The following is a 27,794-nucleotide window of genomic DNA, read 5'->3' as shown; positions in this document are numbered from 1 at the left end:
ACAAAATACAAAACTCCGGATGGCGAAACGACTTTGTTTTCGAAAACTCTGCGGTGCATGTTCGAGAAATAGGAGAGATCCCATTGTCCGAAGAAACTCCGCACGGCATGCGCGCACTCGCGCGGAAAAGCGAACGTCCATGCCACGTTGATTCTATCAGGCTATCGATTTGGCGATCCGTCCATAAATTACACGGTGCTGCGTTCGGGAGAAACGTCGAAGCGTCGGGGTAGGAAAGAGTGCGATAACGCGGGTGGAGTGCAAGAAAAAAAGAATTGCGTCGTTCGTTACGAGAAACTATAAAATTTGTTGTCGCGATCCTGTGGAACGAGCACGAAAGTTGCGTGCAGTTGCGTGCCTGATTACTACGTCGTAGTACGGTCTTGTCACTGGCAAAATATACAGTTGAATATGTAGTCGAGTGTTGGTGCATCTTACACATCCCCATCGTCACTGCCATCGTCGTCGTCGTCGTCGTCGTCTTCATTGGTATACTGCGGTATTCTGCCAGCTGTATGCGCGAGGTGTTTATATATCTAACTGGCGGCACGTGTTTACATTTAATCATATTTTACGACGAACGCGAGAATCCATTGAGTTTCAGGATAAACGGTAGGAACGTGCTGACGTAGGAGAAGCCTACTTCCACCGTGAACGAATGTCTCCCTTCAAGGTAGGAAAATTCTCTTTCCCTATCCGAGAACACGATCGCTTCTCTCATGTACATGAGCACGTTGAAATTTTCCGAAGCCGCAGCGCGCAACGCCCGATAATGAGACGTGTCATACGTAAATAACACGGTAACGCCGCGCGCTATGAGAGACTAACCGGATGTACACACACATAGATACAGGCGCATGGAAGATCGGTACGTACACACAGACAAGTGAGTGTTCCGAGAACATTCGGTCGCGTCGCTCTCGCCCTACGTCCTTCCGCCCCACGATGGTGCTATGTGGCGCAAACCCCTCTTGTTCATGTTATCTGACGGTGCATCGTGCGGGTTAGCAAATGTCTCCAGACGTGACAGCACGTAGGTAGTCTCCCGAGCGAAGCATCAAATCCAATGGCAGGATGCTTCGCATTCGCCTGTTAGGAACGGTTAACGAGACTTAGCTCTCAGTGTTGATAACTACCTTGTGTTTACCAACCGTACAATGCAACGTCAAGTGCCCGTGAATATACAGAGAGGACGGTGGGCGACGAGGTCTCGCGGACAGATACCGTATCTGCGTGAACTGACGAATTCATTAAGGAGAAGTCTTTGGAGAAACCATCTATTGAATTAAAGGGAATGATTAAGATGCATGAAAGCACTTCGTTTTCCTATATAAGAGAGAACGTATAATATATTAGGCAGAATAGTACGCGTTTCGTTAAACTATTCAATCGTTGTTCATAATTTACATAAATTTTTTTATAGATATCGCAAAACTCTTCATCGGTATTTTTATGCTTCAAAGGAAGATCGAGTTTACGTACTAATTTCTGTTCCGTTAGGATGCTTTTACTGCGTCATTTGCATTCCGCGAGAGTGGAATCACCCTCTCCAGAATGCAAATACTGATTGCTATTGATTCGTTTGCATATGCGGAAATATGTGCGCGAGAGCATGCACGCACGGAACACATGCAGCCCCGTGAAATCTTAGGACATTTTCCACAATACGCATTATGGCACTATCTCGATTATCATTTATGATATTCGTCACGCGAGGTTAGCGTTGGCTATACGTGGCGATTCAACCAAGCGATGCGGATGTATGTGTGTTTATACCTGTAAACCGGCTAATGTTATACACCTATGTAAACTGCACCGGTTGCACCGTCTGCAAGACAAATATCTACGTGGCTTTAACTAGGTATCTCTGGTATTCCCGACTATATATCGCGGGTGCTAATTTTATACGCAGTTCGGTAAATTTGGGAATTTCTCAGTGCTGCCCCAAGAGCCTTGGCGTCAAGAGCCGGCGGCGGTTACATTCTTTACTGAATTTCCAGAATGGAATAATTACACCGGAAGGCTACTAATAACCAAAAACACGAGGGTCGTAAGTATACCTACTCGTTATTATTCGCCGGTACGGACAAAACGGCTGCTCGTTCTTCCATATACCGGGTTAACTTTGCAGAGGATTTAATCCGCGGTATACCTACATACGTGCACGCTGATTTGGTTGATCCCAGCCCGTCAGTCATGTTAAATCCTACCTAGACTTTGTGAGGCAGCGAAAACGGAAAACATATTCCTCCGCCGAGGAATGGCGGAGAACGGGATGGTGGATGAGTGGAGGCACGAACGACGCAGGAAAGGGTGCGACGGTGCGGAACATCGAGAAGAAAGAGAGAAGAACGGACCCGCTACGTCTCGGCTGTTTAATAAACCCGCCTTGTGAAAATATAAATTTTAATTAAGCTCCTAAGACGAATGTATCTTGCAAACTAGCGCGCGTGCGACAAGTCGGAAGATGCCTGTTCAGATTCGAGACCGTGATTCCGGCATTTCGGAGCTGCGAGTCACGCGACATCGAGTCGACGTGCACGGGGGAAGGGGGGGGGGGATGATTCCTGCATTAAAAAAAAAAAGGAAAAGGAAAGAAGAAAAATTCTCGGAATATCATGGCGTGGATGCGACTATAAAAATAGAACGAACTATTTTTATGGTGATTGAAATAACCGTAGGTCCCTATCGTGTCGCCGACGGTATCGAGAAATACTTCCTTCGCGGTTATGCGCACGAACAATAGCCACGAGAGGCGGAAAAAGGACGAGGAGTTGCAAGGCGGAGAGGAGACAGCGTGTAAGAAAGAGTACAGGGATGATAGCGGGCAAGTGGGTAACCCCGAAGGGTCGGGGGAATATCTCTCTGAAATAGATATTCTTTCTCCGCTCACATCCTCGCCGGAACGGTCGAGCACGGGGATCAGGTTAAATCTATTGTATAAAAACCTAAACTCCTTCGTGAGTTTCAGCGTCGAGCCCGAAGAAGCGGCACTCTCTCTCTTTCTCCCTCTCACTCCCTTTCTCTCCCGTTTTCCTCTTGGCTCCTCCTCGCGTCCCTCGCTCACCTTTTATCGACCCTGTCAGCGCGAATATTAGTTTCATTTGCAAGACTCACGACCTTTACCGCTCGAGACTCGCGCTCCATTTTTCTTTTCCCCTCTGCTTCTTCCCATACATAAGTAATGACAGACTCGGGGAGTCCCAATGTTACGCGCATATCGGTAACTAGGTCAGATCTCTTATCCAGTAGAGTTTTAATTAACAGCGGAAATGGCGCTAATAGCGAACGTACCATCTTGTACAAATCGCGGAAAAATCATCTTTTCTGTAGATTTTCTATGGTATAACAGCATCATCATCACCACCTTCACCATCACCGTCGGATATATGAAACTCGAGCTCAAAGAATAGCGGAGTAGCTACCGGCTGGTTTGGCCGAGCCGCTGTTTAAACGGTTACCGCTGGGTAATCGTTTAACCCCCGCCAAATCCTATTGCGCTTAAATGCAGTTCGCGCGCTCGCGTTCACGAACTTGTGCTACCTTCACTTCAGCATCAAACAGATGGAAGGAAGGGAGAAAAAGAGAGAGAGAGAGACAGCTCTAAGCGCGATAGAGAGAACGGATATCGAACTCGCGCGCACGGCGCGGCTCGTTCGGGTCGAGAAGGTACGGGAGAGTTTATTGAAGTATCGCTAATCCCACGGGGATGATCCGCTAGGGTAGCTTGGCAGCTGGGCTCTGGCACATCCTAAAGCGCAAACTGATGGCACACCGTGTGACGCCATGATTTACTCGGTCGAGTCTCGAACCCACAATCTGTAAGGCTTAGCAAGTCCGCGTGCGCCATCGTTATAACTATCGCCGTCGGGCACCGTCGAGCTCGCGATATTAAAACCCATCCGTTTCCCTCGGGCTTCGCTTCCGTCGCTTCCTCCTATTACGGTTTTCCTTTTTCCTCCCGCTCTCCGTATTCTTTTTTTTTCTTTCCCATCGAATTGCGTTGAATTCTAGATGGGACATGTACGAGCTGAACTCGATACTGGCTTCCTTCCTCTTCTTTCTCGAAATTCCATCGAGCTCTTCCCCCAATTATAGAGCCCACGGGTTCTTTCACATTAGCGTTTCGAAATTCATTCTTTTTGCGACTTTTCTTCGTTCTTTGAAACCTTTTTTGCTCTCAAACAACGAGGTGCATACATCCGATCAGCAAAGATGAACGTCAATATTCGCGATAAAACAGCATATAGAAAAAGACACAGAAAGAAAATTAGAGAGAGAAAGGAAGAGAGACAGAGACAGTAGGGCTTATCAAGAAGAAAAAGACAAAATGTATAATTACATTTATAATTTTGTTCTAATATAGGGTAAACTAGGGTATTATGGCCATACGGAAAAGATGGCCATAATTTCTCCAATAATTGATAAATAGTGCATTTTTATAGCCATTCTTAAAGATAATCAATATTTACAGTAGTTCATATGAGTACACTGTTCAAAATAACAATATTATAAATATTATCTAACATTTTTTCTTTCGACTATCTGCCAAGTTTTGTACGTGTCTGCTAAAAACTGTTATAATGTCTAATAAATTACAGTTAAGCTGCCATAATCAACATTACATACACAATAAAGGTACGTAAACTGCAATGTGACTTATAATTAATACTTTTATTTTCACTATTTATTTATAAATACTATGGTTATCTTTCTTAGTATCATGGCCATCTTTTTTCCCTAAAAATCAGATAAGATGACCAATGCATACTTTGTAATATTTTGATAAAATTAAAGTTCTATTAAGTATTTTCTCTTTAATTTCGATAATATTTGTTACTTTAAGCTTCAGTGAAAGTAATATCCCAAATATTGTTAAAACGTAACAAGAATAAATGTATGTATTTTTTGTATTTTAAAAAACTATGGCCATCATACCTGAGTTTACCCTATATTAATTCATTTTTGTACATTAATTACCACGCGTGACTGATATTTGCCGTTTGTTTGTTATTGATTTTACGATTTGCGGGTTTTATATTGTTTGAAAGAGAAAGAAAGAGAGAGAGAGAGATTGGGGGGAGGAATAAATAAATATTCATTTTTCTCTACGATCCAAACCTATGCGCAAGAATAGCGACTATACTTTGAGGAAGGAGATCAGGCTGTTACATTCGAAATGAGATCTCTTCATGAGCTAAGGGTAGTTTCCGCCGCATTCGTTGATGCCACGTTCGTCTCCGCGGTTCTCTACGTGTTGCCCCACAATTTCTAACGCCGCTCACGTATTTTGGTGATGACGTCACGCGTGAAGAGAGCAAAATATAAAGCCGCACGAGGACCCTACGGTACCGGAGCTAGGTGTATTTGTGGGAAAGGAGGACGGGCGGGCGGTCAGAGTATGGAAATGTATAGTTACAGGATGCCGCGCGAGTCTACTTACAATGCCGTAAAACAGTTCCCCAGTGTATTGTTATCCTATAGACTGCGAGGCGAAAGGAATGTAAGTATTTACTCGCACCACTGACTGCCACGTCGAACCAACATTCCACGTACATCCATGCAGCGCGCACGTGTTTTCAAAACTATTGGCATTTATACACAGATCGTGTCAATTAAGTATCGGTAGATTTTTCAATACAAATCGATCGAATAGTTCCATCATGACCTTGCGTCACGCGACACGCTCAGTCAAATTGTGCAAAAAAAAGGAACACGAAAAAAAAAACAAACAAAACAAGAGAAAGGAAATTGAAGCGTCAAAAAATTCATCGTTGGCCGTAAAAAAAAATTACCAGATATTTTTTGTCTGTGCTCCTGTGGCAGGAATCCCGTGGAAAACCGCGGCATATAGCGTGCGCGAGTTAAAACGAAATAAATGACAACCGAGTCAAGAATGGAAGTAGAAATGCTCTTCGATAAAGGCAAGTCAAAAAAGGTGAGAAAATGATGATTAAAGACAGGTAGGGGAGAACAGAGGACAAATACAATGGAAGTGTGTCCTCCATCCTATTCTCCGCCATGACCTCTTAAACTCCCCTGATGGAAACGGCCCGAGATGAAGTTCCATCACGAATACTCACATCATAATCGATGATCGATGAAGTCGAAGAGGAGACAGGAGTTCAACGATAAAGGCGGGTACTTTTTAATATCTAAGCCAGCCACGTAACTTTGGAAGGAAAAATTATTGGAAGATCGTTTTGCAGCACTTCACCAACATTACCTTCTAAAAATGTCATGGCATCGATCTCTACGATGTCCCAAGTTTCCCAAGACTTTCTTTACACGGGAACAAAAATTTCGGAATAAATTTCTTTATAACATAAATATCTAAGTGAAAACTGCTTTCAAATTGCAAGCGTATAAAAATGTAAAGATTAAATAAATTATGACTTATATTTAAAAGGTCATAAAGATAAGAATCTCATTTCTCATTTAAGTGCGGATTAAATAGATTTTACTTAAAAAGATTTTAATCTTAGAATTAGTAGCAATAATATTTAAAAGTCGAGATGTTAAAAAGTCACGAATAAAAGTGACATCCAATCAAAATTCGAGGAGAAAGATTGACTTGAAATATATATTAATCAAAGAGCTCGTAGAGATGAAAGGAAGCGCAAAGAGAACTCGTCGGCGCGTTTCTCGTATACCGTAAATGAAATCAAAGGACAAACACGCCGCTACGTTTTCGGTCTGCGAGCCATTAAAGTTCGTCATTAATGCAATCGCTGCGTTAGGACCGTAATCAATCCGGGACGAAATAGGAGGTTACAAGTACGATCTGCGAAGGAATGGGACTCACGTACGGTTGAGTTAATGCAGTTAGAAAGTTTCGGTGTAGCGGAGAGTTCTCCTGTATCTTGAACATTAGTTGGAAAGCGCTCCATAACGGCACATATCGGCTGCGCGCTGTAATAACAACGAGCACGACGACAAATCCGTGAGGTGTTAAGCCGCAAGGGAGAAAAAGTTTCCCGACGCGCTTTACAAAGTACGACGAAACTTTGCTTTACCCGTTAACGCGCGTAACGCCGCTAATGCCGAGGCACTGTACTAGACAGTTATCAGACCCATAACGTTTATTGGTTCGTTAAGCGTCCCGAGAATTGTTTAGGAAGCAATAAAACTTACTGATCCAATAATCGCGACTCCCGGGACGGGGACAACTGAATGAGACAGCTAATAGTATTGTATGGGAGCGTTAAGACGAACTTTAGAGACAAATATTAGGTGCTTACTTGTAAATCTCCTCGACGAAGCCGATAGAGGCACTCTATGCAAGTACGTCGTGAATAAATTGTCGTACTCCCAGAGAGTGCATCTTTTCATAAAACTTAACGAAAATTAATACATTTAAATCATATCGCACACGGAAAGAACGATTTTGTTGAAGTATCCAAAAATTTAGTTAGATACGAATCTAAAAATGTGATTCGAATCATCAAAATAATTACGTAAGAATTTCAAATATGACGCGAGCAATGTTGCAAAAAGTTTTGACATTCTAACAACCAATTTGAGCGTTCTCATAATATTTTGATGGTCCAACAAAACTATTTTCAGATCTACCTAAATTTTTTAATATTTCAGCAAAACCGTTCCATGTAGATACGATTCATACAGCAAATTTTTTTCAGACTCGTTTTTAAATTAAAAATTGTTTTACGAATATATAGTATACAATATACCTACTACTACAATATCGGAAAAATAGTGCCATTAAATATGAGTATTTCAAATTTACTTTTGTCAATAGTCGTATTATTCAAATTTTTGCAACACAACTCAATTTTTCAACGCAACGAATCTATACATTGAAAATCAAATAGACATCAGGCGAAAGCTCTGACGACCGTAGAAAGTGTCCAATTATATTTCTTCGTATGCGTGATGTTTGATGTCAAACCGATGTTACGTGTCCGTTGGTTTCATGCGACGGTATACCGGGTTGTGTGATTAACAGCTCTAAAATATGACGGTATCCCCCCCCCCCCCCATGTAGTTGACGGTTTGGCTGCATACAACGACCCCGCATACAGAGTGTTATCATGGCCAAATCTAGGCAGGCCAACGACACGTGGTTAAATTATTAGGGTCCCGTATAATTGGCCGACGGGTTGCGGTTTAGTTCAACACGGACCATCGCGTAGTTTGGTTTAGCGAGGAATACCTACATGTTCGAGGAAAGGAAAGGGGCTGGTGGCTGAGTAACTCCACCGTTTTGATCCAAGGATTTCGCTTGCACTTCACCAGGACGCGAAAGGGTGGGGGATTAAAGTTGTCAAAAGTCGCGTCTGAGTTTGTCGAAGGAGGGTGAAGCTCTCGTGTTGATCGATAGACGGTTACGCCCGATAGCACTTCCATCGACATAACGACTAGAGTAGCGAACAAATATGCGGACAAAAAATCGAGCATGATGAAAATGAAGAGAAAGCGTGCGATCGAGAAGCTTTGTTGTTTATTTTCGTTGTCGTTATTTATCAGGGAAAATTCATACATATTAAATCTTCGCACTAGACATAACAAAAAATTTACGGATCCAAATAGTATCGTATATTAAACGTTAAATATTGATGATTCTCATCCCATATTTGCATTAAATGCCACATTTACGTTATTCGAATAAAATCCGGGACCATAATTTTTCGCGAATTTTTATTAAAACGTGAAACAAATACGTTCCATTCGGCATGTTCGCAATGGCGATTTGCCATTTATAACGAAAACGACGTCATCATAATTTTAGCAGTTAAAAATAGAAATATAGTAAAATACAGTAAAATGGCGAATGCGGAATTCTTTTTCCATCATGCATGGAAAACCAAACACTTTTTCGATATTAACTGGTTTTTCGTTACGTTAATTAATTATCAAGTAATTGGTAATTAATTCCACCTAGGTAAACGACTTCAAGTTGCTATTCTCAATCACGCAGGCAAGAAAAAACTCGTAAACTTTGAAAATTGAAACTTACGGAAGGCAGTTACGTGCAAATCAACCCCGATATATTTTTAAATATTGAACTTTTAAATATAATTACAATTAGCTTAATTAATCATGACCTGTCGCGATTGTGTAGAGTATTTCTTTTCCAGTCTGTTCATTCGCGAAAGCAAGTTAAAATTACCTCCTCCCTCGAATGTGTCAAGTCAGACTTGACTAAAAATAAACAATACAATATGCAAATGTGTTTATATAATAGAGACGTAACACACGTAACTCCCATATGCATTCTCCATCCGACATTCGTTCCCAGGTCTCCATCAAACCGTGCGGCAACCACGCTCTTTCCCAACGGTTTCCCGTAGCAGAACTTGTTTTCTCTCGTTTTTCACGCAAGTCTGTCGGTCTCTGCATTCAACCCCTGTCCCACGTGCCAAACGCGCGTAAAAGAGTGTAATCCGTTTCATTGCCGTATAAAGGCTTCCGGAGAGAGAGAGAGAGAGGGAGAGGGGAGGGGGGGGGAGAGAGAGATAGAAGATGAGAGACAGAAAGTTCCGCAAAGAAAAGGGGCGAGAGAAAACTGAAGAGAGAAAGCGCGTCATGTCGGATCGGTCGCCGTTTATTAAGCGTTATTAAGCGGAACGCAGCCCGACAGACATGGCGGATCTTTATTTTATATACGCGCCGCGAATACAGCTCCCGGGATTATCCCGGGCGCGAAGCTGACTGACGTGAAATTCGAAAGAAAAGCCTTTAATCCACGATCAGCCTCCGACCGCGTACCAACCTGCGAGCTTCGAGGTTTTCCGCTGCGCTTTGCGATTGGCGGCCAATCAACACCCGCCTTCGACGCGGCTTCGTTCTCCTTCCGACAGGCGCTTTATCGCTGAATCGACCGCGAGAAATATCTCGGGAGAAACCGCGCGATAGAACGTCGGATAGACCTCGTGGGTGTACTTTCCGAAGAATTTGCAGTCGAGCTTCTCTCCCCGTGAAAATTTCCTTTGACATAATTGTGAGAAAAACTATTGGATATTAATTGTGATATTAAAAATTTTTTTTATAAAAAATTAAATTAAATTGGAGTAAAATATAATAAAATTTATCAAGTCACAGAACTCTATATAAATTTCACCACAGAAAATAAATAGAAAGATTTAAATCGACCGCAATATCTTCCATTTATACGGATTATTCTTTTCCATTAAAAAATTTTTTTTTCTTAACAGAAATATCAGCAATCCGTGGTTAAGTTATAAGTAGTCATAAAAAACTGAAGTAAAAATTGCTTTGAAATAAAAATAAGCCTCAAAATAACAATATTTTAAACGACCCCTGAATCAATATTATTGTATAATTATTTTATAATAATGATTATTTAATACTGATGATTCTTTTAAACAATTTAAAACAGTCTAGAGTTTTAATACAGACTCCAGACGATCAATGGTTCTGTGCAAAAATATTCGCTTTATTCTTTCATAAAATTTAATATACAATTACTTGCTTGAATTACAATTTGAAGATTGATAAAATTGTTAAAATTGACACTTAAAAATTCGCAATAAATAATTTCCCATTACAGCTAAAAAATACCTCTCTCATTGATTTAATTCCGTCTGATTTAATAAATATAACAAAAAATAAATAAAATAAATGAATTTCTTCAATGCAAAAATTATTGGTTCAATCAAAATTCTTTCAAAGATGTTAAATGTAATTACTGCAAATCGTCGTAATTAGATCTCGTTAAAGCGAAGTATCTATATTTAACCACGAAAACAAACTAAATGAGACTTTATGAGAATCTGGTGCCAGCATTTTGCCATTCAAGAAAGGAGGCTCGCAGAGGTGGCGCGTTATCGTGTCTACGCAAAGGCAATCTTCCTGATTAAATTTCCGAACACTTTGAAGGTACAGTTTAAGGTGAAACCAATATCGGCGTAGACACGCGTACGCTTATATTGCGCGTGTACGTGGCACATAACCGGCCGCAGCGTAATTACATATACGACATATACGTGCGCGAATCTGCTTGGTTATCATCAGGCTTATCAAAATACAACCAAAACCATCTCACGGCGGTGTTCATGAGAAGGCGATACGGTTCACTCGCTTCCCGTGATAAATACTTTGTCATTACCTCGTTTATATTGAGCGCATCGATCATCGCAGCGCGAAATAAATGCGCCGGGGGTTCGTCCCATGGAAACTTTACACCGTAACGATTTTCTCGTCCCTCCCGACCTTCGAAAAGAATAAAAAGAACAATAAATAACGATCTAAATAACGAAGTTCTCGTACGATTAATGTGCGCAATAGCGTGCCCGACATCCCCTCGCCTGTGCGCAGCTACGCGAAAGTTATCGGCATTTAGTTGAAGCAATTTGTTGAGTTAAAATAGTGAGAAAAATGTGCAACGGTTAATCGCATCTAGAGAGGAAATATTTTCATTACTCCGTAAAATACTGCGCGAGCCACAATAACGATAGATATTGGCGCCCGCGAATGACGTTGAGAACAATCGCATTCCTTGTTTCGAGATACCTGCGGAATCGTCGGCGGTTTTCACTATGTAATTCCACGTTCCGTTTCGACGTTTTCCGGCGAAGAAACTAGAAAAGCAACCAGCATTCTCTCAGGAAAAATCTCGCCCGGCCACCTTCATTATTCAGAGAGTATATCACGGAAAGTATTGAGGCATCGAGCGACTGTAATTGTGCGGATAAAGGGTCAAAAAGTAGTCGTCAGCTTCGTCTTTAAGTTATTCTGTTCTACGCGAGAAGGAGATAAACGATTGCCTATCAACGATCTCGAGCACCTGCTCGAGAATCTAATTACGTAAAAAACTAGCTTTATCTAGATATCTCCCTGAAAACGAGAGGTTACACTCTCACCCTAAGTGAGCTTTGTGCCATTCTTTGTCTCAAAGAACATTGAAGAAAATTCTATCATATTCGCTACAATCTCGCTCTTTCTTTCCTCTCGCCTCTAAAGAGATTTAAACGAGTAGATAATCTCACAATTGCGTAATACGTCGTTTCGCGAAAGCAAGTGCATCGATGAAAGTGGACGCTCTTATTCGCGACGATAAAAAAAAAAAAAAGAAAAAAGCAAGGCGGCTCTTCGCCAGGCTTTAAGACAACGCAATACATCGTTACGTTTTATGCTGGAAACGGCAATCGTAAATAGCTGAATCTTGTAACAACAAGTATCGCACACGTCTCCCGTAGGTACTACGGTTTAAAATTTAATGAAAACCGTTACATATAGTTAAGAGCCATCGTAAGTTCCCGAGAATGGCTCTTTAAATCTTATCCGGATTCGAGTGTACGATTATCGGGAACTGGGAAGGGTACACGAAATGGGTGGAATTGGAGAAAACGTCGTTAATCGTAGAACAAAGCTGCCATTGTCGCGCTAATCAGCAATGGCCACCATGATCGAAAATAAATTCCTTGAGAACGAGTGCGCGCCGCGCCGCGGCTCGCCGTATTCGGGCTGAGCACGAACGCCACTTTTCTTTATTGCACTTTCATACGTGTGCTGGGTACGTTTCAGAGCGTGCCTTGAAATTCAGCGACTAGAAGCTTACCCATCTAGAATACGTATGTAGCGCTATGGATATATAAATAAATACAAACACGCGCGCATTACGTGTTTCAGTAACAATCAGCGCTTAGAAAGGTTCGTGCAACCACTAATCGCGTTCCGATAAAAACAATGTATACTGTTAAATTCGAATTAAAGCCGATTATATATTTATTAATATATATTGAAAATTATAAAATTCCATTTAAACCGACGCGATCCACAGCTCTACAAATTTATTTGTAAATAAAATAACGTATGGAATTGTAAAAAAATACTTTGTTAAATTTATTTAGTTATATCACGCATTTTCTTTATTGTCAAAAATTTGTTTCGGAGATTTTTCTACAAGACAAACATGACAATTGTGATTTTTCATCGTGATACAATCATTCCCCGTATCCTAATTCTATAATGGTCGAGATCAATCGGGAATACTACCCTAGGAAAGAGCATTACGAGAACTGGACTTTCGGACAATCGAATCAATTGATCGTGGGGTTGCCGTGGAAATAAAATCAACCCTACTTTTACGTGTCCGAGTATCCCTCTCTACGTTCCATTACTGCCGAGAGCCGGCAATTTTACGCAGTGAATTAAGGCCGTCCCAAACCAAATTCCATACCGACGCAAGTAACTGGGTTTCGGGAATTTCCCGTGAGGAAAGCGGAGTAGTTCGACGATTCAAATAATTTCAACTGCAACATGCGCCCTGTTTTGTTAGCTCGCGAATGGAAACTAGCGAGTTGTCGATCTGGTCAAACTGGTCGCGATTGTAGTCCTTATCGTCAACGATAACAGGACGAATTCTCGCGTGTCGATGATTACATGGTTCTACCTGGCCGTTTCTACTATGAGCACTGGCACGACATTAATACCATTATGTGAGTGGACCCTCGGATTAACCCTTCGCGCGTTCCCTATGCGACTGCAACATTTATGAATCGTATGTCGCTTGTACGTACAAATCGCCGGTGACATTTATCGATCCGCCAGTAGCGTTCAGTTCATGAGCATAATCGTTTAACAGTTTGTTACGGAAAAGTGGCTCTTTCATCATTACAAGATTTCAAAGGAATAATCCCGCTTTGTTACTTGATGAAGTCAGATTTTTTCAAAGGAGGTTTTTTCTCATAATTAGGTTTTTTATTATAATAGATTTTTTCCTCTCTTGAGTTGGATTTCCTACCACTTCAGAGCAGTTTTGAATTTCTAGTAATAATGGAAACTAAAACGATAAAATAGCTCAACAGAATTTCTTGTAAAACGATGCACTTACGTGTAATGAATTGGATCATGTATTACATTAATCTCGAGTATTACGATATTGTAAAACCATCGTTTGCTTGTCTCTCCTCTCGTTCTTTTATTTCGGTAACATTTTAAACTATTTTAAAGCGATGATTATCTAGATTTAGGTAATATACAACTAGAAAATATGGACCAAGAGTATCGACGGATAAAAAAGGATGATAAATCGATAATCCAGATACCTCGCGAACATACGTAAAAAAAAGTTTACTTTCCATGTAATTTTTTATCTTCGCAAGCAACATCTTTTTACACAAATTAAAATCAATTATAAGAATTCTATTCGGTAACCTATACAGTCAATAATAATTAAAATTTCCATAAACAAAAAGTTAAACTGAGATTATTTTTAGATTTTCGTACTTTAAATCTTTCGCCAGTATACGAATTGTAAAACATATCGATAGACATTTTATTCACCCTACATTTTATTTTACCATATATGGAAAAAATTTAACTGAAGTATCTACAAATTTAGATAGAGAAAGATCTAAATCTGAAAGTAATTTCATTGAACCATAAAAATAATTATGTAGGACGCTCAAATTGGCTCAAACTTGCTATTATAAAATATGAAAACTTTTTGTAGCATTGATCATATACCTGAGATTTCCACTTACTTATTTTAGTTCCAACGAAATTACTTTCAGAGATCTGTAGTTAAATTTTTAACAACTTCTTCTTTTAAATACTTTTTTAAATACTTCAACGAAAAAAATCATTCTTGTACATAATTTCTTCAGATATTTCTTTAGAAGTCCAAGTTAATTTTTAACGGAACGGAAATAAAAATGGACGGAATGCTGCACATCACGATAGCTATGACTTTCGTGCATTTATCACGCATCGGATATGTCCGTACGAAACATGCGCGGGCAGAGTACGACATAAATTAGATTGTACTTTCACACGGGGGAATACGATAGAGTACGCGTGTCTCGCATTCGCATTGCACATCCACGAGAAACTCCTGCGTTAAAGCATATCCACTCTGATCATTACGTGGCAGGTACCTATTGGATTGGTGGGATACTATAATGTTTCGTCAATATTTACAATCTCAACTAATCGACTGTTTGTTCGCGGATACGTTGAAACTTCAGTAAAACCAAGCCAAGACTTTTATTTCGCAATGGAACGCCGCATCAAGAATAATAATAAGTTGTGCCACATCGGTTTTTTTTTCCGCGCGTTCGATTGGCTCGAATTAAAATTGTTGACCTGCTCCACTCGAAAAACTACTAACTAGACAGCGGTGAAATATCGACGCTAAAAGTAAAACTCTGGCATTGGCTTCGTGTTCAAGTAGACTCGCATACTCTACAAATTTCAATTAGCGTTTGAAGTTAACTTTCCTGTTTAAAGAATGGAGCACCAGCGAATGTGTGGTTTCTCTACCGAGCGTAGTACGCGCAAATGAAAAAAAGTGGCTGTTAAATCGGCAGTAAGACAGATAGAAACATCGCCACTTGCCAAAGTAGCTATCTAGATTCTTTCCACCGTTCTAACTCTATTTACTAGCGCATTATCCAACTGGCAGGCACCGTATCGTAAAAATTAAGACCGCTTCCTTCGCTTGAGCGTAAAAATTTGAGGAGCTTTGTGCTCATTACGTTTAACAAATTTTAACAAATTAAAAAAATATATTTTTCAGTTTATATGGATAACTGCTGATTTTTTCAAAAATTATATAATATATGTACGACATTCGCAAGTATTTCAATATTATCCGTGGATGATAGAATAGTCTCTATTTTCGTACGGCATAATCTCATATTAAATATAATGTATGCTGTACATTCATATAAATGTTCCATGTTATAAAGGTCTACGCATATATATATAAATATAGACTAAACAGTGAATTCATCTCATTAGCAGAGCCTAAATAATTACTTCTCCTGAGGCTAATTTTCATTAACTATACGCTTCATGTAGTATTCACAGTTGATTCAACCTCTGCTCCAGAAATTAATAAACAAAACTGCGGGAATATAGCTCCAAGTCTTCAAAAACTATTGTGTTCGTTGTTAATAATAAAATTGTTTAAATCGTATATTTATGAACAGAATATCAAAGGTTAAAAATAATATCCAATATTTTTTTACAAGAGTACAATAAAAATCCGCAAAGCAATTAATGATCGTTATTTATACAAAGTACTATAAAAGAATGAAAAAAAAAAAAAACATACTAGCTGATATATTGTAGAATTTAAAAGAACAAAGTAATCTACTAGTTTTATATGATTGGATTTATGTATAAACAATGTTAAATAAACAACTTTGTGAAAACTCTAAAGTGGATACGCTGTGCGAATGGCGGTCTGTTTTGCTATATCCTTACCGTCACGGCGCTTCTTGGTGGCTTAGCTTTAACACAGCAAATCCCACGATCGCTTGGAGCGGAGTTTAAGCTGGGCTTAAGTCTTAAGTGACAGTAATGAAACCGCGTGTCGGTCGGTTTTGCCAAAATGGCATTTTCTTCCCTTCTCACGCGTAGTCGTTTACATCAGAACAAACAACACTTCCAATCGCTAAATGAGAGTATAAGACGAGAATGAAAATTATTTGAGCATTAAAATACGGGGAAAAGCCCGTTCGGTGGTAATTTTATTACCCCCTTGGGTTAACAGAAGGGTTAAACGCTTTTACCGCGTCGGACCGCTGTAATTGCAATTTATAGTCGTAATTCGCCAGACTTATGGACGTAGCAAAATACAACAGGGGACACAACGTACCGAAGATTATTCCCGCCGTGTACGAAACGTTTCGATCGATATTAAAACAATCGGATGGCGTGAAGCGGCATTATGGCGCTTGAAAAACGGGCCAACTTTGGCACATGTTTTTTCTCGGCACAGCTACGACCGTGCCGTCTCTCGGGTGTCCTTTAATTAATTAGCACGGGAGCAGCAGGAAGAGGCAGCTGCCAAGCGGCGCACGGGATAGTATACAGAGCGACCGATAGGCGGAACGGGGGAGAGAGGGAAGATGAGATCGTGGAGGGAGACTTGCGAATGGATGAGAGGGTAAAGGTTGGCATTGCTGCTGCAACATTAGCCCCGGGCCGGACTGGTTACACCGACATTCAGCTCGTACGGTTTCGCATGCTTCCAAAGTACCCCAGCGCTGAAAGATTCGCAGGTGCAGTTGCTTACTATTACTACCACCATCATAAACACCACCACTACCACCATCCATTTCTGCGTCAAACTCCTACCTCACGCATCTCCGCATGCGTTGCGCGCGTTTATTTAGCTACACCCGTGTGTCTGACATTACGTAATTAAATGCATACAGCCTCAAGCTTAAGTACCGGCGTCCTGCTGGTGTATTAATCAATGAAAGAGCTGCGTTCTAACGAGAGAGCGAGACGAGTGGCATGCATCAAAAATAGTTGAGACGGTTTAAGATCAAACGCGTTCTCGGATTTGCTTCCGCCTCAGTTGCTTCTAATCTCGCCGGCTGTGGAAACAGAGAATTCTACAACGCTATTCCACCACCACGAAAATGCATTCCAGAGGAGAATTAGTCATATTTAAGAAAGGAAAGACAAAGTATGTTAAAATAATGAAATAGATAAAATCTTAGAGACTGTGAAGCATAATATTCTAAAAAAAAAAAAAAGAGATCCGCACATTTGCGATAACAAAAAAGATAATCGTAGAAAATATAATTTCTTTGTATTCAACGTAAGTTTACTTATTCTATTTTTTTTTATTAATGCAAATATTCTAGTTTATCGTACTGTATCAGAAAACGTTTCGCCAACTAAATAAATCTTTTATTAAGAATGAGGTAACGGTTCAACAAAATCCAGATGTGATCACATTTTCAAATTACTACGAACCACCAACAGACAGTTTAGAGGAACGACCGAGGCAGAGAATTTCGAGTTGGCGAGAAGATAGGATGAGAGATGTACCATGCGGTCCGAGAGAAAACTCGGCACCAACTTCGGCCTGCGCGAGCGTGTTGCATGGATGGTCGGGTCTAATGAACGAATGGGGTCTCCGCGTAAAAGAAAACAGGAATAAATAAAAGAGCTCGTCGTCGCTTTTGCGGTCAGTTACTTGCCGCCCGCCGCGACTCCTCTCGCTCTCTCGGTTCAGTTCACCCAGCGACACGGTCGAAGTTCAACGATGGAGGGAGTTCGCCACCCTACGCTTGAAATTAATCACTTTTTCATTAATGTCGCTCGCGAGTTGGAAAAACTCGTACGCGTTGGAAACTGTCGCATCCCAATATCTTTATTACAGTTTCTTCGAATCTTCGTCCAAAGAAGGGGTAGAAGCTACAGAAAATTTCTCTTTTTCCAGATATTTCGTGACAGCAGCGTAGAGTATAAGAATTCGAGGAACATCATTAGGTCTCAGAAGAAGATACAGCAGAAACGGTGATTCAACGCAAACTTGACGAAATGATTACCTGATTATCGATACAACAATTGAAAGATAAAGAGAATGGTAATGGACTAACTTAATTCGCTAACCGTAAAAAAGCAAGCGATATCTCGGCATAAAAGGCTATATGTCACGCGCATTGATGATGAAAGTTCAATGATGCTTATCTCTTTTATACACGCCATGAATGGAGCTACCGAGTCGCATGATCGATTATCGTTGATGGTTTACTACCCTCGTGAGATCTCTTGCCCCTTTGACGCAATATAACACGGAGACCAGATGCTCCCTCGCGTGGCAGGGGAATTCATGATTCATGGTCAATTTAAAAGGATAAGATGTTAATATAAATTCACAGTCAAGGATTAATTTGCACATTTGTCACAGATTTCAAGTTTCTTTTTTATCCGCTTTTCCTTCCTTTCCTTCTCTTTTCTTTTCTTCCTCCCCTTCTTGTGGAGAGAATGGAGAAATTATTTGTAAATATAAAGATCGATCGACGCATTATAATTTAAAAACAACATCGTAATTTATAATCCATTTTTTCTCGCGTAATTCACCATTAGATTGTAATGTTATAAGTCGAGCCGCTTAAGTTAGCACGCGTGAATTGCTGCATTAAAAAAGCAGAGGGAAAAACGATATTAGCACCTCGGCGCTACCGGCGATGTGAAAAGAAGCGAACGCAGCGTATCTGCATAAAAACAGGTGGAAGTCAAACGTAATCCAATTACGGGATAATCGTATTGCCTCGAGATTCATACTCGGGCATTCGGGTGAACTATTGAGTGATTAAAAATAATACCCGACAACACACACACACACATACACACCACGCGCGCGTAGTTGGAAGTACGTTCACCTGTGCGCAAACACAAAAACCCACCCACGAGTCATTCCTCTCTTTACTGAACTCGCTCTTTTTCTTTTTCTTTCATATATTGCCGGGCTACTGTAATTCAATCGCGTTGCGAGTAATAATCGTCCCCTATTACAAAAATCCTATGTATGCTTAAAATGTAATTAGTTAGTTTAAAAGTACGTTTCTCCGTCCGTGAGTTCGTGAACTTCTTTCGTGATGTATTTTATCTTTGCAAATTTTTTACTGCTAGCAAAATGATAGAGTTTAGAGTATTATATATAATAAAATAGATATAATTACATGGTGCTTATTAATTTCCGACTAAATTTATATATACACTTTAAACATATTTATAACATATATATTTGTTTGAACATATTTCTTTTCATTTTTTTTAAATTCGTAAAGATATAATACTAGTTAAAATTTTATGTCTCATTTGATTAATTATTATTTTTATAAATTATTGCAAAGTAATTAATTAATTTATCAATAAGCGGATATCACGATTTTCTACAATAACAGACAGCGATTGCTTCCAACGTAGAAAACTGTTTGCCATCATTTCATCAAATGGAAACCAGTCGATAACTGGGAAAATTTATATTATCGACATACAGAATGGTAAAACAGACAGGTCGATAAATGCAGAAACCTAATCGTGGGTAAGAATATATAGACTGTTTAGAACAGTCGATACGAACACTGCTGCTGTCGGTACAAAGACTTACCTTTATAAGTTACCAAAAAAGATGTTATGCTACGATATGTGTCGGTAATATTATGTTACAAATTTTTTTGTTATTTTACATAAATAAAACTATTTTTTTGTTATTTTACATAAATAAAAACTATCAAGAACGTGTATTTTTTTTAGTTTTTATATGTAGTTTTTATCAGTTACAAGAGTAAACTATGACTATGCGAACAGGTGAATAAATACAATGCAAACAAAGTAAAAAGCAGAATTTTTAAATACTTAAGGTTCGCGTTCAGGGAGACATTATTAGCGATATTTGTGTTATTCTATTTTTACGTCTATTAAACGATAAAGATACAAAATAGCACTAGTAGCGCTCCCTGAACGCACCTTTAGTTGCATCGAGAAATATGAATGAGGAAACAATAATCATCGGTAAATGTCGATATAAATTGCTGTATACATATAATAATTGTGTGAATAGCAAATAAATCTAATAAATTTAAAAGTAATATTAAAACTAACATTTATAAACTTTCGTTTGTTCCATAAATGATGCATATAGTAATGCTTTTATTACATACACATATATATATATCATATCGTGGCATAACATAACTTTTACAATTACCAGCGTCATAATAAAAATGTATCGATAAAATAAATTGAAGCATTTTTTTAAAAGTTGCTCCAGTTTAATTATCTTTGTTTGCATTTTCCGTTAATGAAAAATGATAAATTTCCATTGGCATGTTTGTTAAATTATTTCTCTTGGTTATATATAACGATATGTCCATTCTTGTAAATATAAATCAATATATTTACGCCAAATCAAATTTAGGAAATATTGCAGATCAGCTTTATTGCATAAATTTCAAGATAAATAATAAAGCGATGGGGAAAAATTTTCCCCTCGTAATAGATATACTCGTAATAGATAAATCGTACTGCTCGAGAATGCATGAATTTTATATCAAACATAAATATAAATGTATGAATAAAATTGGTAAAAACTATTGATAAAAATAAGCTATTAGAAAAATTAGCGAAAAGAAATTATTTATCATCAACAGTATACTTACTGTGATCTTATAATGAAAGTATAACATACTGAATTTCTTCTTTAGTTAAACATATTAATTACAAGCAAAAAATAAATATAAAATAATTCATTATGTTAAAACAATACAAATACATGCAAGTATAAAAAAATCTACACGTAATCTCTGTAAATTTATATATGTATAACATATATATTTTAATGTTTCTATATTTATAAATATAATAAACTTACTTATCTTCTGCTAATATTTTGATTGTAATGAAAAGTTTGTAATAAAAATGATAGTGAAAAAAAAACAATACGTAAACAGGAACCAAATAAATGTTTACGTAAGCCTCAGAAGAAATGAACGAATCATTTACGGTAAAACAAAATAAATACCGATAAGAGTAATACATATGCAAATTAAGAGTGTGTAGAACAAAGAAGAAAATTCAATAGCTATGGAATGACCTCACATATAAACACTGATAACAGTGATAACATTTTATTAGTATTTTTATCAGCTGCAGTTAATTAAAAACATGAATTATATTCTTGCCATGACATTATCTTTAATGATAAAAGAGACTTAAGAATGTGCGTGTCTGCAAGTGAATAAAATTATCAACTTTATAATATTTCATGAACAATCATAATATAAATTTTGAAGATTGACTTAGGCCCGTTTTCACAACATATGATTACCTAAAGATTAAAGGTTATCAACAGATTCATCAATGAAATTCATTCATGAATTTCTTGGTTACCTTTAAATAACCATATATTGTGAAATCAGGCCTTAAAGTATCCACTATAATATTATTATAATAAACTGCATATATATATATATATATATATACATATATATTAGTCTTACTTTGTTAAAAACAGAACTTTAAGAACAGATTTTCGAGACAGTGTTTACTTATTAAGAAGACAAAAACTCAATTCTAGAAATAGCTCAATTTCAACATGCTATAATCAAAGTTTGTAATCAAATAAGATGAAGAAGACAGTGAACAAATGTCAAGGATCGTTTTTCATTGGATATATGTGTGGCCAGCGAAATAATATGCGAAAGATAAATGAACAACGTAACGATAACAAACATACGTGCTACGTCGGTCGCTACTGCACGGAAACTTCGTACATCCCTCCGCGGGATGCCACTGTCGGTACGCACCTGTGTCGCTTTTCAGAGACTCGGAACGTGGCTAGGTCCGCCCTGAAAGCAAACATCGCGGAGACACGTTAATTTCAGCGGAAAAATCAATACGTTCCTCCATGCCTCGAGGAACGCTTCGCATCCTACTGTTAACCACGTGTATCTAATACGCTTAAAAATACCGGTGATTGACGATGTATTCGGAGCTACGCCGTGACGACGATCCGAGACAATTTCGAGAACGCGGCCGCGGCAGAGAATCTGTTTGCCGGCGCGATAATGACAATGTCGGGGGGATGAGGGGGACAAAAACATGCGAACCAAGGAACAATCATGCGATATTCGATCTCGCGCTTATTCCACACTTCCGACCGGCTGTCACAACACGCGAAATACTCGTGGACGGGCGGGTTACCATGGCGACGTTCGTTTATTCGCCGGCGCCGGCGAAGTGTCCGAATACAGAGTTTATATAAATATATACATATTTCATTATTCTCGATAACAAATCGAATTAATTTATATATTCCAGTCTTTTCTACCGTATTGATTTTGTATAACTTGCTTACGAGTTGAATAAATATAAATGCGGATTTAATTTGCCTACCAAATTTCAGTGGCAATTCCATATATCGCGCCTTTATTTGTTTGTTTATATTCACGATTAATTTACATAAAATATTTTTATATATAATGTAAATTTAATAATTAACACTTCTATCTGTAATTTTAACACGTAAATACACACTTTTACGTATAGATCGAGAAACTGTCGTCTGCTCGTTGAAAAGAAAGCAACGCGCGACGCGTCAATGATTGCGCACGCAAGTGTCATCGGCTTTCGAGGGATCGGTAAACAATCCCTCGATTGTTTACCGGCGCAGCCTCGTGGCGGAATATCGGAGGCACGCGCTGTTAATTCGCGGAATTCTTTCGGATCGACGAGACGAGCAAATGCATGCCGGCGAGGAGGTCGACCGCGTATAATCGAAATGGGAGGAGGGAAGAGTAGAAAAATTGTACGGGAGACATGGAGAGGAGGTTATAGAAACGAGTGACAGATCACGGGACGAAGCACGCGATCTCGCACCCGCGAACAGCCGCCGCTCGTTTGGTATCACGTGCTCGCCCCGTAGGATCGATCCCCGCGACTCGAGGCACGAAACTCGTCGACAAACGACCGGGACGAGACGACAGACAGTGCGAGACGTTCGCAGCCTGCTCGGCAGCGTAACGAGAATACCGAGGAAAAACACTCACCGCGCTCTACGCGTTCAATTGACGGTCTTACGGACGCCTCCGCGCGCCGCAGTTACATCATAGCACAAGCACGCACACACTATATCTACGTCCTAGGCGCTGATACTAGAAAAACTCGTGTAAAATGTATAAAAAAGGCGACAGTTAGGAAGCTGCCAAGAGAATTGCCATGGCGATGCCAACACCAGGGCGGCCATATTGTGCAACGCCGCGGTCGCTGCTGCCATCTGGGCGGCGGATCGAGGAAACTTCTCTCGACGGGCGAAACGTGGAGCGAAATTCCCGCCAGATTGAGGAATTTAGTGCGATATTTTGATTAATAAATTAACCGATATCGCGTCAATTGCGTTTTGAAAATCGTCGGATATTTCTTTCTGATTAAATTAGAAAAATTATAGAATATTACAGCGGTCGGTACGTCGGTAACTCGACGTTGCGTTGCGTTTCGTGAAGCCGCTCGAAGATGGCACCACGGATGTCTTTAATCCACCCACGATCACCTCGCATCGCTAGGTGCGGTTATTTTACGCAAGTATACGCGCGCTCCCTTTTATCTCGGAAAAGTTCAACAGACTGGAATAAAAATTTTTGTGTGATAAAAGTTTTCGTAGTAATAGCCGTCCCCTTTGGCTTTAAGCATAATGCACGTGTATATAAAATAATAGAATAAAGTAAACCGCCGCACGCGTGCAGTTATTGTATTGGCTGAAACAAACGGCTATTCATGCTGCGTCCTCGATTGTAGTTCCATCGTCGTTCCGTTAATTATCTCGCGGAACGAATTGACTAGGAATATATATGTATATAAGCTAGAGAGTATTTTTCATTTTCTTGCGTCGAGCAGCAATTTTCCAACAACAGAGAGACAAGAGAGAAAGAGAGAGAGAATTAGGATATTATTAACAGAGAGACCTGGGAATGTTTGGTCAGTTTTCTCTCAGCGCGAAGAGATTTTCCAAAGGGTGGAATTTGCGCGCTTTAAAGTTAAAACTCTCGCAAAGTATTCACCAGCGACATGAAGAGAAAGAGACATATAGAGAAAGAGAGAGAGAGAGAGAGAGAGAAAAGGAGGAAAGCAACTAGGAAAAGACTCGCGTGTCTAACTCCGCGACACGCGTCGGGTGTCGCGTGCAACAAATTGTGAGCATCCAGGACGGTAGGGACGCGTTTCACGCTAGGAACTTTGCGTTCGTAACAGGGGGTATGACGAGAAGATGGAGGAGGGGGAGGAGAGGAGAGGAGAGGAGAGGAGAGGAGGCAGGAAGCAGGGAGACCATCGCGTTAAGAGTCGTTACGCGAGTTAGGATATCCGGCGCCATACGAACGCGAGTAACTCCTTTAACGAACTCCCAAACGAAGTTCGGCTTCTTACTCCTCCGATTTCAGAGTTACGAGCTCATCTAATTAATATCAAGGATTCCTCGCTCGGAAGATACTTGAAACACGTGCCTTCGCTTCCGTACCGACGGCGGATGTCATCCTCTTCCCCCTTTTTTATTTTCTTTCTCCTCCCTTCGTCTCGTCCTACCCCGTTCGTTTCCTCACAATTAGAGAGGGCAAGCCCGAAGTTCTTGCCCGTTAGAGAGAACTGGTTTAGTAATTAGAAGAAATTACTAATTACTTGCTTTCCGGCTTGAATTTAAAATTGTTTTACGAGTTGGCTTCGCGTTGGCGTTTTCGGTTTATCCGATTACGGCCTATCCTACCTATTCTATACTATATATCGGGGGCACGTACGGGCGCGGATGGGAACGATTAAAAAGATTCAGCCTCGACACGGTATCACGTAATCGACGTGACTTCCCACCGTGACGGGGCGGATACACGCCGGCGAAACATAATTTTATTGCGCGGGCGTGTCTAATAACTTGCGCCCCGCGCCAAAGCTCGGCTCCCCCCGAAAACTTGCCGCCGGAGATATATTTTCGTTTCATCGTCGTAGACGTTATAATAGGAGGAGATTGAGGTTGCGAAGGTGGAGTTTCAAACTCGCATAAATGTGTGTAGCGCGGCACGATTTCCCCTCCACCTTTCTGATTACTTCGTAAACTTCACGCGCCCGTCGGAACGATGCAACGGGAAGCTTTTAGACACTTGTTTCTGGTGCGTTACGCAATCTCTATAAGCCAGGTTTTACCAGGATTCGCTACAAGAGACTGACTGCCTCGTATAGACAGATACGGTGGAGAGAGTGTGGATTCGTGCGCGACAATGAAGATTGCTTCCGCTAGAAACCTTATAACAAAGTCTGGCCACGAGCGATTATGTCAAAATCTTCTATATGAAAGATTTACAGGATATATATGAGGAAAAAATGTGCTAATGTGGACCCTCCTCATTTTTGTTTTCAGTGTATTTTTTTATTTTTTAGTTATATTCAAGTTAATAGTATCGCTAATGAATTAATCAATATAAGTTTAATATAAAATATATTTGAAACGATTAAAGCAGGTAATAAAATGAGAAAAAAGATTTAAATGAAAAAAGACATTATGACGTAATTATCCGAATGTAATAGTAATGTGGATTTCTCTTATATTTTTATAGAATCCAGTTCCTTCAAATCTATTGGAACTTCTTCCTGTGAAGTCCAAATAGTTGAAATTCATAAAAAATTCTGAATGTATTCTTCTAGTAATACTTTTGATCCTATCTTTGTGAATGTTTACCATGAACACTTATTCCTCGTTTCACAAATATCTTTCGGCGCTTTTTAAAATCATTTTAAAATAATAATTAGATTTTTTTTACCAAAAAACAGCTTTTGTAATGTTTTTTTTGTTAAAATTCCTAAAGTTCACCTTATCGACTTGTTAGGGAGTTCAATATAGAAACATTGACAAAATTTATATTTAATTATGTTCTGGCGAAAAGTATAGTTATTTCACTTTTCTTACCTACTTGAAATAGAACAGCACCTTAAGAATTAATTTAGAGATGAACTTGTTATTTACGAACTTGAAATTACGTTAAACTTAACATTGAAAATCATACGAAGAAACTTTGATACATTTCGTAATGAATAAACATTAATTGTTAACAAAAAAAAAGTCGCGCTAGTCGTAACGGCAATTGCTTCACAACCTTACCAAGAACAAGTTAAAAACCTTTTGCAGGAGATGGTGTTAATTATAACAGAATTTTAAGTGGGGCACATTAGCAGAAACTCACATTACGACTTTTTTCTGTCTCCCTTTATACTATCTCACTCTAACTTATACTGTCTCAATCTGTAACCTGAATTAAGATTATAGAGCGAGATAGTGTATAGAATGAGATAATATACAGGGAGATAATACAGGTATTATACCTTTCTCTCTCGTACACGAAAAGAATAATTTTGCTAAAATATTAAAAAATTTAGCTATACCTATACGAAAATAATTTTGTTTTAAATACCAAATAATTACATAAGAATCTCAAGCATAATGAGCAATGTTGCAAAAGTTTCGACATTCTATCAGAAAAAGACTATTCTTAAATCAACCTATAATATATTCGTATATACAAGTAAAAATTTTAATCTTGCATCAAAGATTTTAGTTTTGATTTGATTGAATTTGTATTATTTCCCACACAGCAATACCTTCAAGAAACGTCTTCAAAACGTCCAGAGAACATCTCTATGTTCTCTATGTCCTAAAAACGTTCCTAGGACGTCTCGCAAATAATGTGTGCTGTGTGAGTTTGTACTTAATTCAAGACCTGCACAATCTCTCTCAAACTCTTCAAGTTTAAACATTCTACATTTTGGTAATCCAACGAAATTATTTTCTGTGTCAGCTGAATTTTTGGATACTTCAGCAAAATTTCCTTTTCGTATAGGATTCTAATAAAACCGTAGCCAGAGATTCTGTAATGTCGTCTTCAGTCTGCACTGTCGCGACCAAATACAGTACGAAAAACAGATACAAATTCAACGAGGGATTCTTTAAATTAATTAAATTATAAGAATTAACGAAGGAAAAAACATCGGTGCTCGTTCGCCAATGTGTTTTTCCGAAGGATAGCAAGTCCGCGCGGAGCGACCACAATTGTAGTCTGCGACCGCATCGCTCGCGTGCATTCGGAATGCAGGTCGGTGCAATTGCGCGGCTCGTGTTGCGTGTTCTGTCCCGTCCAATGTATTGTCCGAACAATATAGCACGTCAGCTTTTGTCCGCGCTGTCTGTTTCATTCGCCGTTAATAAAATACCTTTCGAATGTGCCCCGGGAAGGAACGTCTCCTTCGCCGTTCACTGTTGGTGAAACGCCCCGCTCGCAAAGAACACGTGTATATTCAAGCTGCAGCAAACATTCGATGTTTGCATCGTCGCACTGAATGAAAAGCGGGATGACTCGAGATATGCTGGTGTCGAAGCTGATTACGCGACGTGCGAGAGAAGCATGGCAGTGTGTAAAAGGTGAAAAGAAAGAGACGAGAATGGACGAAAACCAATTTGACTCTGACTTGGCAAGTGCTAAAGAATAGAGTAATGAAATAAATATCGAAGAGCGTACTTTCGCGTC

The 27,794-nt window shown here is 39.4% G+C and overlaps 1 protein-coding gene across 7 annotated transcripts in view; it reads right to left on the bottom strand.

Annotated features, from left to right (window-relative positions):
- The window catches only part of Lar (tyrosine-protein phosphatase Lar), a 335,402-nt gene extending 311,940 nt beyond the window's left edge, over positions 1 to 23,462 (bottom strand). For 6 of the 7 annotated variants that reach the window (XM_018522261.1, XM_018522266.1, XM_018522267.1 and 3 more), the window contains exons 1-2: positions 23,286 to 23,462; positions 21,974 to 22,085 (exon numbers count right to left, since the gene is read on the bottom strand). The gene's annotated coding sequence lies outside the window, so the exon portion shown is untranslated. The remainder of the gene's footprint in view (positions 1 to 21,973; positions 22,086 to 23,285) is intronic. The other variant, XM_018522262.1, reaches the window with a different exon arrangement.
- Positions 23,463 to 27,794: the final 4,332 nt, after the last annotated feature.

This window comes from Trachymyrmex cornetzi, unplaced genomic scaffold, assembly GCF_001594075.2.
Source record: "Trachymyrmex cornetzi isolate Tcor2-1 unplaced genomic scaffold, Tcor1.1 scaffold129, whole genome shotgun sequence".
In the NCBI taxonomy this organism is placed as follows: Eukaryota; Metazoa; Arthropoda; class Insecta; order Hymenoptera; family Formicidae; genus Trachymyrmex; species Trachymyrmex cornetzi.
This window is presented reverse-complemented; position numbering and strand designations above follow the sequence as displayed.